This window comes from Pogoniulus pusillus, chromosome 18 (assembly GCF_015220805.1).
Source record: "Pogoniulus pusillus isolate bPogPus1 chromosome 18, bPogPus1.pri, whole genome shotgun sequence".
In the NCBI taxonomy this organism is placed as follows: Eukaryota; Metazoa; Chordata; class Aves; order Piciformes; family Lybiidae; genus Pogoniulus; species Pogoniulus pusillus.
The window spans coordinates 12,740,094-12,750,565 of record NC_087281.1 but is presented as its reverse complement, the minus strand read 5'-3'; positions in this window follow the sequence as shown (position 1 = coordinate 12,750,565).

Below are 10,472 nucleotides of genomic sequence, written 5' to 3'. Positions count from 1 at the left end.
TGGCCATTGTGGCCTCAGGGAGGTGACAGAAGAGGCTATCAGACATGATCCTACCTCCCTGGCACAGATTGACCCTTGGATACCTGCTGTCAATGTGCCAGGCTACATGGCAGGCAGCAGCAGCAGGTACAGGCACATCAGTAAGGGCTCAGTCTTGATAACAACAGACTAGAGCATCTGAAATAAAAACAGGGTAAGGGGCTCTGCTTTATTTAAAGTTTCACTTAGTTTCCTGGCAAGGAAACACACAGTGAATGTTTTTTTGAGCCCTCACTCCACTGAATGATTTGAAGTGACATGGCTACCATTTCTTTCTGTCTTGAACACAGGATAGAGAAGGGATGATATTCATAAGGCAGATAAGTGCTGTGACTCACACCTATCACCATCTCACTAATGCATACAATTTGGACAATTAAACTAAACCTGCTATTAACCTTCCCCATGCTTCTTTGGAAGCAAAATAAAGTCTATCCTGGTCAGGGGGGCATAGTCCTCTGTCTTCCATGTTATACGCCAAAGGGCCATCATGCAGCTTAGTTTGTTATTGATTACAAGGTACATTTAGATCTTGGAGTGGTTGCAGTGATGCAAACTATATAATTAATAATGAGTAATAGCTCCATAATTGGTATCTGTCCGCTCCTTGGAATCACAGAATCAACCAGGTTGGAAGAGACCTCCAAGATCATCCACTCCAACCTAGCACCCAGCCCTAGACAATCAACTAGACCATGGCACTAAGTGCCTCAGCCAGGCTTTTCTTCAACACCTCCAGGGATGGTGACTTCACCACCTCCCTGGGCAGCCTATTCCAATGCCAATCACTCTCTCTGGGAAGAACTTCCTCCTAACATCCAGCCTGGCACAACTTGAGACTGTGTCCCCTTCTTCTGTTGCTGGTTGCCTGGCAGAAGAGACCAACTCCCACCTGGCTACAGCCTCCCTTCAGGTAGCTGTAGACAGCAATGAGATCACCTCTGAGCCTCCTCTTCTGCAGGCTGCACACCCCCAGCTCCCTCAGCCTCTCCTCACAGAGCTGTGCTCCAGGCCCCTCACCAGCTTTGTTGCCCTTCTCTGGACACATTCCAGTATCTCAACATCTCTCTTGCATTGAGGAGTCCAGAACTAGACACAGTAGTCAAGGTGGTCAAGGTGTGGCCTGACCATTGTTGAGTACAGCAACTCAACACTTCTTGATGTGTTCTCAGCAAAAAGCAAAAAAAAAAAAACCCAAAAAACCCCCAAGAATTTATTTATGTCATCTTAAAATCCCCAGTCCAACACTTTATTTCTGTTTATTCTTGTTCTCCAGGTTATAAGTACATGTTCACACCACACACATTATGAGGTAGAAAACTTGTCCCTCCTACGTGTGAAAAAATATTTACAATAGAATCAAAGTGTTGTTAATGGAATAAAAGCTGTAGTAATTAAGTGTTCATCGAATTTTAGGACCCAGAACTGAGAGTAGGTGCTTTAGCTGGGCCCCATACACAAAGATAAATACCAGTCTGATGCAGCACATGCCATGCCCTGCTGGGAGATTAGAAGCAGAGGGTGTAGAAGTGATTGCCAGGGAGATACCATGGGGAGGCCAAGCTGGCAAAGACCAGCACGAGCTCTGCTCCTCTGTGTGAGGCAACAGACCCATGGACAAGGGCATTCCCAGGACTATCAGAGGACTTCACCTTTGAGTTTTCTTTGATATTGGCCCTCTGTCCTCTGTGGTTGTTATTATTATTATTATTTGGTACTACTGGCCATGGTCTAGTTGATTGGACAGGGCTGGGTGCTAGGTTGGACTGGATGATCTTGGAGGTCTCTTCCAACCTGCTTGATTCTATGATTCTGTGATCTACTGCAGACATGGAACAGAGTAGCCAAATTCAGGCAGCTGACTCCTCCTGCAGCCTCCTGGTTCAGGTCTGCCAATTGCAGTGCAGCTGCAGCTGGGCCTGTACCGAAGAACTCTGAAGATGGAGGCAGCAGAGGCAGCAGCACAGGTCCTACACAAATGTGGTTGCTACATCAGCCGTGGGTTGCAATATCTCAGATTCTTGCAATTAGATCTTCCTGTGGTCATGGCTAATTGCATCCTGCATCTAGCAGGATTTAAGGACATAGTCCCCCCAGTTGCAAGGACTTTCCTGTCACCCCTTTTTTTAAAACATTAAGTTTAGGATGATTAAACTGTGTCTTCACAGGGCATTTCCCCTCTGAAACAACATGGAAGGAGCAAGATGAGGCAGCTAGAGGAAGAATGTTTCTTTTATGGGCCAACAAGTGCCCCAAGAGCTTGTCACAGCTGCCTTTCATCGTTTTTATTCAGCACTCAGCAAATGCAAAGCCATTTATTGTCCACTCAATAGTCTGTACAGCTCTGCTTTTGCTGAGTTGTATGTGGAATTGAGCCAAAAGGAGAAGAAATAATCAACAGTATGCCCTACCCATATGTTTAGAATATACTACAAAAGGAAAACAGTTCTGTGGAGAGTTCTCTTCACTGAAGCTTTTCCATCATGTGGAATTGGAATGTTTTATTCTGTTCCTTACAAGAGGACTCAGGACAGTATTTTAGAAACCAGACTAAATGTTCTTTTTAAGACTATTTCTTCCCAATTCTTTCAATTAATTATTCATACATTTATGCCTCTCTAAAAAAATAATTCAGTTGTAGTATGCACTGAAACTTTTTTCAGACACTCAGAATTTACAAGAATACTGTAGAATAGCTGAAATTAGTTCATATCCTAACAGCACCATCTCAAAACAAAATTATTCACATTTAAAGACAGAATCAGTCAGGGTTGGAAGGGACCAGAAGGATCATCCAGTTCCGACCCCTCTGCCACAGGCAGGGATATCCTACCCAAGAGCAGGCTGCCTACAGCTTCATTCAGCCTGGCCTTTAACACTGCCAGGGATGGGGCCTCAACCACCTCCCTGGGCAACCCTGTCCAGGCTCTCACCACTCTCATGATGAACAACTTCCTCCTCACAGTCAGTCTGAACCTACCCACTCCCCATAGTCCTGTCACTCCCTCATAGCCTAAGAAGTCCCTCCCCAGCTTTTTTGTAGGCCCCCTTCAGATCCTGGAAGGCCACAAGAAGGTCACCTGGGACCCTCCTCTTCTCCATACTCAACAGCCCCAACTCTTTCAGTCTGTTCTCATAGGAGAGCTGCTGCAGCCCTCTGAGCATCCTTGTGGGCCTATTTATTTATCTTATGGCCATTTATCTAAAATGGATCTGGCATTACCTGACCTAAGCCCATTTAAAGCAACTCACTGTGTTTTGATTTCTTTGGAGAGAAATCACATACAAAAGCTTGTTCATAATATGGGGTCCTTGTGTATCAAGGGAGGGATTCATGTCAATCCCTATTGACTTGAAGTGAAGCATACCCCTGTGAATCCTGCTCATTCCTGTTTAAATGACTAATTGCAGAAGATCTTCTTAGGAATCATGATAATAGCTCCTCTGCTCTGATCAGTGCCCACTGGTGTCATTATCAGACTCATTGCAATTGCTTTCTGGTGAATCACCAGTGCAAAGCAAGCCATATCCCAGCAAAACCAGCCAGCAAATCATCCTCACCTCACTGAGTAGTCGTGACTGACTATACATTTAGTTCCCCACTGTTGTTGCCAAAGGTTGTGACAATGGTCAAGCTGTGTCTGTTAGCTTACCCTTAAGGGGAAATTACTCTTGGCCTTCCTAGTAAGAAAGCCAAGATTAATGAGGCTGTTTGCCTAGCTTTGTTTTCACATGAAGGACTTGCACAAAAAGCTGGTTGCTGTTGGTGTCCTTCCTGTTTGTTTTTTTGTTTGTTTGTTTGTTTCATTCTTTGTGAGTTTCTTTGGTTTGGTTTGGTTTTGGTTTTGGTTTTTCTAGCATGCTACATGTGCTAGTTTGAGCTTAGCTGTGATTTATTAGTGAGAGAAATCAGATTATAGGCTGTGAAAAGGAAACAATGGTGATGTCTGCTGCACTGATAGGCTTGCTGAGATGCATAAAACCAAGAACATAAACATAGATAACACAGTTGCTGTGTGTCTCTGGCTGCCTGCCCTTCTCTCCCTAACCTGCTAGCTGTGCAACTAATCCTTCTGCTTCCTAACCTCCCTGACCAATCTTCTAAACTCACCTTGAATGTGAGACAAAGAGTGGGATAAGGTAGAGGGGTGGAAAGGAGATGGAAGAGCGGTTGGGAGCCCCTCCTAGGGACTCTGGTTTCTAGGAGGAATGTTGTGTTTCTGTATTACTTTTTAACTTGTCTATTTCTGTCTATAACTGTAGATATTTGTGTACATATGCCTGTATATTGTGCTAAACTGTAAATATAAAGCTTTATTCCTTAATTTCCAGTTCAGCTGAGTCTAGTCTGGGTGATTTCATGATAGTGGGAGGGCAGGGGGGTAACAGCCATACCATCACACTACATCAAGTCGAATTAGCATAACCAGTCCAGTTTAGGACAGATCCTGAGGTGAGCCACACAGCCTGCAGTGAGTGTCATGTTGTTGCTAATCTTATCAGCAAAGCCAAGTGCTGAGCAGACTAATGGCCAACCAGCAGCTTGACCCTTAGGCGTGGCACTTTGGATTCACTTGACCTGATACAGCCTTTCGGACACATATTCAGGTCCACAGGCAGAGCCAAGTTCACTGGCACAACCCAGGCTGCACCTGTAGATTCTAATCCCTCCAATCATTAATCTGGCACTTTGCCACTCAAATACTTCAGGTTGGCTGGACAAGAATCAAATATTTCTTTGGAATCCCAAACACACAAAGACATCACTGAAGCAGCACATCAGCTGTCATCCACTGGAAACTAACTATTAGATCCCCAAACAGCAGAGGATGGTTACAAGCAACCTCTGCTTGTTCTCCATGTCTCAGGGGCTTATATTTTCTGTAGTTATTGACTGGTATGGTAGGTTTGCATGGGTCTGTGCTTAGGGGGGCATATGTCCTCAGAGCACAGCTAGAACTGCCTAAGTTGACAATGGAATGAGAGAGACAGAAAAACATTCAGAGTATATCCTCTGCTTTTTGGGAAACAAATGCAAAGGATCTCTGGGGATGAGGTGTATTTCACTGCTTGGGCAGCAGGAAAGTCAAAGCTTTCTATGCTGAACATGAGCCAGCAGTGTGCCCAGGTGGCCAAGAGAGCCAATGGCATCCTGGCCTGGATCAGGAAGAATGTGGCCAGTAGGACAAGGGAGGTTATTCTTCCACTGTAGTCAACACTGATCAGGCCACACCTTGAGTGCTATGTCCAGTTCTGAGCTCCTCAATTTAAGAGAGATGTTGAGATACTGGAACATGTCCAGAGAAGGGTGATGAAGCTGGTGAGGGGCTTGGAACACAGCCCTGTGAGGAGAGGCTGAGGGAGCTGGGGGTGTGCAGCCTGCAGAAGAGAAGGCTCAGGGTGACCTCATTGCTGTTTACAGCTACCTCAAGGGAGGCACTTAGTGCCATGGTCTAGTTGATTGTCTAGGGCTGGGTGTTAATTGGACTGGATGATCTTGGAGGCCTCTTCCAACCTGCCTGATTCTATGATTCTACGATTCATGGGGACCAATGCTCTTGTCCTAACACATTCTGCCAGCATAGCCTGAGTCCTGAGTCATTGCTGCCAAGGCCTCTTTCCCAGCTGTAAAGGTCAGAATATAGTGGCATAACACAGATTTCACCTTTCTTCACTTTGTCTGCTAATTGAAAGGTCAAACCCAACTCAATTAAAAAATGATGTGGGGAATTCAGTAATGAAAAGCTTGTGAGTGTAAAAGCTAATCACAAAAATAAACAGTTACCCAGTAACTTCATTAAGAGGTGAGAGCCATTTATGATGCATAATGGAATAGGAGCATAGGGAGCTGAAACCACTGAGAAGACATAGGTTACAGGAGACAACACATTGCTGTCACTGTCCAGACTCAGGAGCAGACAGAGAAGCTGATCTCTGGGCACAGATGCCATCCTGATATCTTCCTTTAATTTCATGGTGTGTGTGCCCTTAGGCACCATCTACCATCTGCATATGTGCAGCTTCTGTTTCCTGAGTTTCCCATCTGAAGGGCAAGGGGCATGTGAGCAGTGGGTAGGCTGCATGTCTATCCAGCTATACTCAGCCTGTGCTCTAGTAACAGACCTCACTGTATGGTGTTTGCCCTGGGAATGAGACCACTAGGTAGTGGCAGCAAGGCTGAACTACACACAAAAGGAGGAGAGGAGTGGTGGGGAAGTAAGAAAACTCCTTGCCAAAACAGGAATGTCATCTGAATCATTCTATCCTGATTTTACCCAGAGGGGAAAAGCCAGCAGGCATCCCCTGGCAGCAGAGTAGGAATGTCCTGGAGAACAGGTTGTACCTCTTCTCCCTCCCAGTTCAGAGTAGGGTTGAATATGGAGGAAGTCTTTAGTAATCTTGAATATTTTCCCAGCACCCCTGCTACTATACATGCAACTATTAGTTCATTTCATACCAGCAGAAAAATAGAGCTGGATGTGAGTGCCATAAAAAATAGAGCTGGCTGTGAGTGCCATAGGTCACAGCAAGGCAGAGGCAACTGTGCCAGCAACAGCCCATGGCAGACACAAAGCTGTCCTGTAAGGTGAAAATAGCTTAGGCAAGAAGATTAAGTGATCTGCTAAGATAAGGTAAGATTTTACAGGTCTGGAAGTGTTTCACAGCCTAAATGACTAGTTCCTAGATAATAAACCAAGTCACAAAATCCCTGGTAAATGGATAACTCTCTTTATCTTGCAGGTGGCTGCTGAGCGTTAGACATAGCAAGATTGTCGGTGATGGTGAAACCAGCTAAAGGTAATCAAGGGAGAAATACACAGGCAAGATAACACCAACCTCATTATTTAAATAAGGAAACACACCTTTCAGAAGCATCTGAAAGAGCAGTTAAGTCTTAGTTAAAATGTGGGGCTTGAAGCTAGAAGAGACATCTCCATTAAGCTCCTAGAAAAGCTGGCAGCTCGTGGCTTGGACAGATTCACTCTGATATGGGCGAAGAACTGGCAGGAAGGCCATGCCCAGAGAGTGGAGGTGAATGGTGCCACATCCAGTTAGAGCTGGCACTAGTGGTGTTCTCCAGGGATCAGTGCTGGGCCCAGTTCAATATCCTTATTGATGATCTGGACGAGGAGATTGAGTCCAGCATCAGTAAGTTTGCAGATAACACCAAGCTAGGAGCATAGGAGCAGGTGTGGATCTGTTGGAGGGTAGGAGAGCCCTGCAGAGGAACCTTGACAGGCTGGATGGGTGGGCAGAGGCCAAGGGGATGAGATTGAACAAGGCCAAGTGCAGGGTTCTACACTGTGGCCACAACAACCCCAAGCAGCACTACAGGCTGAGAACGGAGTGGCTGGAGAGCAGCCAGGCAGAAAGGGACCTGGGGGTACTGGTAGATAGTAGCTGAACAGGAGCCAGCAGTGTGCCCAGGTGGCCAAGAGAGCCAATGGCATCCTGGCCTGGATCAGGAGCAGTGTGGCCAGCACGACAAGGGAGGTTATTCTGCCTCTGTACTCAACACTGCTCAGGCCACACCTTGAGTGCTGTGTCCAGTTCTGGGCTCCTCAATTCAAGAGAGATGTTGAGATACTGGAACATGTCCAGAGAATGGCAACAAAGCTGGTGAGGGGCCTGGAACACAGCCCTGTGAGGAGAGGCTGAGGGAGCTGGGGGTGTGCAGCCTGGAGAAGAGGAGGCTCAGGGCTGACCTCATTGCTGTCTACAACTACCTGAAGGGAGGCTGTAGCCAGGTGGGGGTTGGTCTCTCCTGCCAGGCAAGCAGCAACAGAACAAGGGGACACAGTCTCAAGTGGTGGGGGGGGAGGTACATGCTGGATGTTAGGAGGAAGTTGTTGGCAGAGAGAGTGATTGGCATTGGAATGGGCTGCCCAGGGAGGTGGTGGAGTCACCGTCCCAGGAGGTGTTGAAGAAAAGCCTGGCTGAGGCACTTAGTGCCATGGTCTAGTTGGTTGGCCAGGGCTGGGTGCTAGGTTGGACCGGATGATCTTGGAGGTCTCTTCCAACCTGGCTGATTCTATGATTCTAAAGTTGCCATCTTTAGGTTGGGAAAAGTCAGCAAGGCTACCATGCTGGTATATTATTATTTCCCACCAGTCTGAAAATCTTCTGAGTTTATAGATCACCAAATATTGGTATCTAACAAGGCTGTTATTAGAACAGCTATATCACAGCATGACACCCCAGTTCAGTAAGATGCTTTAGCACTGAATCTGAGCTTTAGTGCCAAATAAACAACAGTACAGTTATGCCATTTAGGCTCCTGTACAAATTGAAATAAAAGGCATCTGGCTTAATATGTGCATTAAGCTTTTTGTGTAATCACACAAAATTATAATCTTAGTGTTCTATAATGAAATCATAACTGCTGCCTGCAGTAACTTCAGAATAAATCTTGTTTTCCCAATGAGGCAATGTCTGTCAGACTCCTCTGAAATCTGCTCTGTAAAAGCAATAAAATCATGCTATGGGAGAAAAAGCAAACAAGAAAGGTCAGTCAGGACTGAGTCCTCAGCAGTCACTTTCATGCCTCTGGAAACCAAATGTTTGTCCTTGTTCATCTCAGTATTCATCTCCATACCATTTCTTGCACTGTCCTCTTGTAGCTGTTGATTGGATGATCTTGCAAGACTCAGCATTGTTACAACTTAACGACTTCATTCCCATCTATTGACGTTTGTAGGCTTAAGGCTTTTTGCCAGTCTCTTGAAGTTGTGATCCAAGCTTTCAGTTTCTCATGCACAAAAGCCAGAAAAGTCTAGATAGCAATCAGAATGCCAAAAAAACATCTGATCTTGGCTTTCTTCATAAAGCAGGTGATGCATTGTCAGCAGTGTTTGTAAATGCTGGACAACAAGAAAGCCACAATGGGCTTGTATTATTCCTTCTACAACATGCACAGAAATGTCTTGGTGACTTAGGTTTCTTGCAGAAAACTTAAGAAAACTCTTTTCAATGCATCACAAAGTCCACAGTTTTTCATTAATGATTGTTAAACCTAATTAACCAATATTTCTGCCCATCTTTGCCACATGGTTAATGCTTGGATGTGACCATAGGGCCTGTGGTCTGTGTTCCCCCTCTGGGAATTACTACCTCTTTGCAGAAGTCAGCACCACTCTCACAACAAGCTGCATGCCACTGTGGCCATTCAGAGCAGAGGTATAACATTTACCCTGGGAGGGATGCATGCTTGGGATCTAGGCAGCCTCAGGACGTCCTTGATGTCTCTCTCTGCAGGGAGGAGTATGCAGTCTGGTGCTGGCACCAGTGCCAGCTTAGTGAAACCGCAGAAGGTGGTGGGAAGAGCCTCAGCTGGGATTGAACTCAAAGCTGTGCTTACCTGAGAAATTGAACATTGTCAGGGAGACATGGCTAAATGCTCTCGGTTTGCTTTGCCTTCCTCTTCAACTTCATCAGCCATCTTACTTTTAATGTGAAAGAACTCAGAGGGAGCACAGTGTTTCATGAAACCTGCTTGCACCTTTGTGCTTCAGTGGCCCTAAGTAATCTTTTCTTTCAAGTCCTTTCTACCATCACAGGCAGTTAAGTCTTCTCAGCCAACGAAGCCTTCAAGCAACGTTCCCAGCTGACTGCAGGGCACAGAGAAAATTATTTTTGAGTCAGTGGACTCTTGGTCTTTGAAGCCTCCAGGTGAGGCTGTCTGGGGAGTCTGGAGAACTTTTTCTATATCCCTGCTGAGCATGCAGCCTCTCCCTGGGCTTAAGGACCCCTTATATTCCATCTTGGTTACTACTGGTTTAAAAACAAAACCAGGGAAGCAGTACTTTGGTTGTGAGAAATGATATGCAAAGGAAGCATGCCTTAAGGGATAAGCCTTTATTGCTTTTAAGGTAACATTGAGAAGCCTTGAGGAGGAGGCAAGGAAGAAGGCTGAGAAATCAAATCGAGACCCATTCAGAATGGACATACCACATTCATTGAGCTAGATACTGATAGCAGAGATGCTGCTACTTTGTTTGCAGCTTTTGTGTTTGCCTGATTATCAGAGTTACTTGTAAATACTGAGTACAGAAGCTTGACATTAAGCTAAAAAGAACAAGAGTTTAGGTCATTAGCTGATTACAGGAAAGCTCAGAGCCTTGTTATTTTAATTTTGGCTGGAGTTTAGCTTTTAGGCCCAGGCTTAGTGCTTTCAGAAAACCTATTCTTCACTCTGAGTTGAAAACATGCTGCCCTTATGATACTACAGAGCATGTACTGCATCCAGTTCTGGAGCACACATTACAAGAAGGATGTGGATGTGCTGGACTGTGTCCAGAGAAGGGCCACAAGGATGCTCAGAGGGCTGGAGCACCTCTCCTATGAGGGCAGACTGAAGGAGTTGGGGCTGTTCAGTCTGGAGAAGAGGAGGCTCCCAGGTGACCTTCTTGTGGCCTTCCAGGATCTGAAGAGGG